Source organism: Amblyomma americanum, chromosome 1 (genome assembly GCF_052857255.1).
Source record: "Amblyomma americanum isolate KBUSLIRL-KWMA chromosome 1, ASM5285725v1, whole genome shotgun sequence".
Taxonomy (NCBI): Eukaryota; Metazoa; Arthropoda; class Arachnida; order Ixodida; family Ixodidae; genus Amblyomma; species Amblyomma americanum.
In genome coordinates this window covers 70,613,112-70,616,534 of record NC_135497.1, presented here as the reverse complement: position 1 = coordinate 70,616,534, position 3,423 = coordinate 70,613,112, and the positions used below count along the sequence as shown (strand labels likewise).

General features: G+C 49.7%; 1 pseudogene; it reads right to left on the bottom strand.

Moving 5' to 3' along the window:
* Positions 1 to 1,493: 1,493 nt before the first annotated feature.
* On the bottom strand, positions 1,494 to 2,919 carry LOC144133295 (uncharacterized; annotated as a pseudogene).
* Between the last annotated feature and the right edge of the window lie 504 nt (positions 2,920 to 3,423).

Here is a 3,423-nt window from a genome sequence, read left to right as displayed (position 1 = left end):
CGGCGGCTGGGTCGCTAGTGGACAGGTGTGAGGTCCGTAGTGATGCTGTGTGGAGTGCGGTGGTTGGGAAGCGTACCCAGCACAGCTCCGCCAAATGTTACGAGTATATCGTAGGAGAATTTCCGGAATAGAGATGTAAAACTGCGGCGGTCCCTAAGTGGTCCGAGCGTTTGAGCGAGAGAGAACCATATATCTATCTCAGATTCTCTCGATATTAGTAAGACAACATGCCACAAAACTTTGCGTGAGACCTTGGGGAAACGAAAGCTGAATGCCAGACTTGTGCCGCACTTTCTCACACAGGACCAGAAGGACACGCGGGCATCACTGAGCGCTGATTTGCGGTCCGAGGCAGAGAAGGATGCTGCATTCGTCGACAGCATCATTGTTGAAGAGGAAGCATGGTATTTTCGATAAGATTCTCAACCAAAGAAGCAAAGCGCCAAATGGCGGTCCACAAGCTCTCCGTCATTGCGAAAGGGTCGGTGACAGAAGACCAAAACAGACTACCCTGATAGTTTTCTTTATGCCAGAGGAGTCATACACCACGAGTTTTTCGCACAATGGAAGGCGGTGAATCAGGAGTTTTATATTTGCGTGCTCCAAAACGTGCGTGACGCACTGCGACGCCGCCGCCCTCACTTATGGGCATCTGGACATTGGAGCGTTCTCCACGATTACGCAAGGCCGCAAACTGCACTCAGCGTGACAGAAGTTCTCGTCAAGCACAGCGATACTGTACTTCCCTATCCGCCATCCTCGCCTGACATCTCCCCGTGCGATCTTTTCCGATTTCATCGTGTGAAGAGAGCCCTAAATGGTCGCTGGGCAGGGAGCGTGGAGGCCATTCAAGACGCCACGACAAAGGAGCTGATAGCCCTGCCAAAAGAAGCGTTTTCCAACTGTTTCCAAGACCTCAAGAAGCGTTGAAATCTTTGTATAGACTGCAAGGGAGACTATTTCGAAATGGTGCTGCACAAATGATTTCAGTGTTACACGCATTTTGTTTATATATATATATATATATATATATATATATATATATATATATATATATATATATATATATATATATATATATATATATATATATATATATATATATATATATGAGCAGCGTAGTCAGTAGAACCAAAAATGAACGTTTATTCACAGGTTTAGGGCATATTTATAAGTACCCTAGTGGCAGGAAGATAGGAAGGAGCACGTGTTAGTCGAGATAGTCCGAAGCTCTGAAGGATCGTTAAATAAGGCGATGAAAGGTGCGCGCTTCGAAAACACATGAAGTTGCAACATTCCTTCCTCCTCAGAAATGAAAACGTTGCACTGGCTTGTGTTCTCTCGTTGAGCGCCTCAGAGTTTGGAAAAAAAAACAGCGCACCTTTAGACACGGACAATGGCAGATATAACGACACAGTGTCTAAAGGTGCGCTGTTTTCTTTCCAAATATGAGCTACCAACTAGCCCGTTTGACCATCCTTGCATGTCTAAGTTTATTGGGCGACACCTGTATTCAACGGGGCCACAGGAATATCTGGTGCCGGAAGATCTGGGGAACCGGTGCCATTTGGGGTGCGCCGAGCAGAAATGCCTTCATCCGGGCTCACTGTTTCTGGATGCTGTAGTTGTGTTGCTTGGTCTGGCGCACTGCAATGTGTGGTGGCTGTAGTTACTGCCGGGTTACCCCTTGGTGCTTCTGGTCGCGGGCGGACCTGGCACACGTGCCGCTGGACGACTCCGTCCGATGTTTCCACGGACACCATTCACGCTCCAGACGTCGTCTCCACATGGCAAGGCGTCCAGATACCCCCCGCACCGTAATTGCGGGCATACACCTCACTTAGAAGTAGTGGCAGCAAGTCATAATTGTTATCCTTTGGTCCCGGAAGTGCTGGAGGCTTGCATGTGTCCACGCGTGAGCGCTTTTGATAGCCCAAAAGCAGCTCTGCTGGGGATTTACCCGATTTTCGTGGAGTCCTCCGGTAGTTAAAAAGCAACGGTACTAGGTTCTCTTACAGGTTTCCTTCCCTCATTTTTCGAAGGCCATCTTTTGCAGTTCGCACTGCCCTTTCTGCCGCACAATTAGACTGGGGATGGTATGGAGCACATCGAAGGCGCACAATGTTGTTGTTTGCCGAGAACGAGGCGAAGTTTTGACTGGTAAACTGGGTTCTGTTGTCAGAAACGATCGCGCGGGGTATTCCAAACCTGCTGAAAATGACACGCAGATAGTTAATGGTAGTCTGTGCTGACGCATGGGACGCGTCGACTACTACGAGTATCATTTATCCGCAGATCGGACCCGCGTAGTCAACGTGAATACGAAACCACCTTTCGGCTGTTTCAGGCCAGTTAACGGAGGGGGCCGTGGCTGCCATCGGCAGATTTTGCACCCAGTTCTTGCACTGAGCGGACAACTCTTCAATATTTCTGTCAAGACCTGGCCCCCAGAAAAAATAACGCGCGACAGATTTCATTGCCGGTGAACTCTTCTGTGTTTCATGTAGGAGAGGCAGCACTCGTTCCCTAGCTTCGGTTGGTATTATGACCCTATTACCCCAGTACACCAGTTCATGTGCTATGAATAGTTCGAGCTTACGGTCAAAAAACGGCAGTACGGCCCGGGTCATTCCGTTTGCGTTTTTGGGCCACCCATGTAGTATGTATTGTTTGACCTCAACCAGGAGGGTTGAAAGGCATTAATGCCTCCAGCTCACGCGTTGTCACGGCGCCATAATTCAGCTGGTTCAGCGACAGCACATATTCAGGCGGCTCACAGTCGACGTCAGCTTGAGGAGATCGCTGCGGAAGTCGGCTCAGGGCGTCAGCGTTCAGCATCTGTCGTTCTGGTGCGTACTGCAGCCGGTACGGGTAGGCTCCCAGGTGGTGCGCCCAACGTTGTATCCGAGCGGCGGCCATTGGAGGTGTCTGCTTGTCTGATCTCAGCAGGCTCAGCAATGGCTGATAATCAGTCAGCAGGTAAATTCCCGACCTAGATGGCAGTCACGGAATTTCGTGACGCCTAATACCAGTGCCAGTGCCTCTCGCTCGAGCTGTGAATATTTGCGCTCCGCCTGAGTTATTGTTCGCGAGCGGAACCCGATGGGCCTGTGATCGTTACCAGTCGTGTGAAACAAGACAGCTCCCACACCGTACGGAGGCGCGTAACATTCAAGTTTAAGTTCCTTCGAAGGGTGGAAATGAACGAGAACCGTGGCTGTTTTAAGGTTTTGCTTGGCGCGTTCAAATGCGAGCTCTTGAGGCTGTTTCCATAGCTAGCGTGCATTCTATTCAAGCAGTTGATGCAATGGAGCAAGTGTGGTTGACATGTTCGGCAGAAACCTCGCGTAAAAAGTAACCATGCCCAAAAACGAACGTAGCTCGTTTGCATTACATAGGCTGGGTGCCTGCATGATAGCGTCA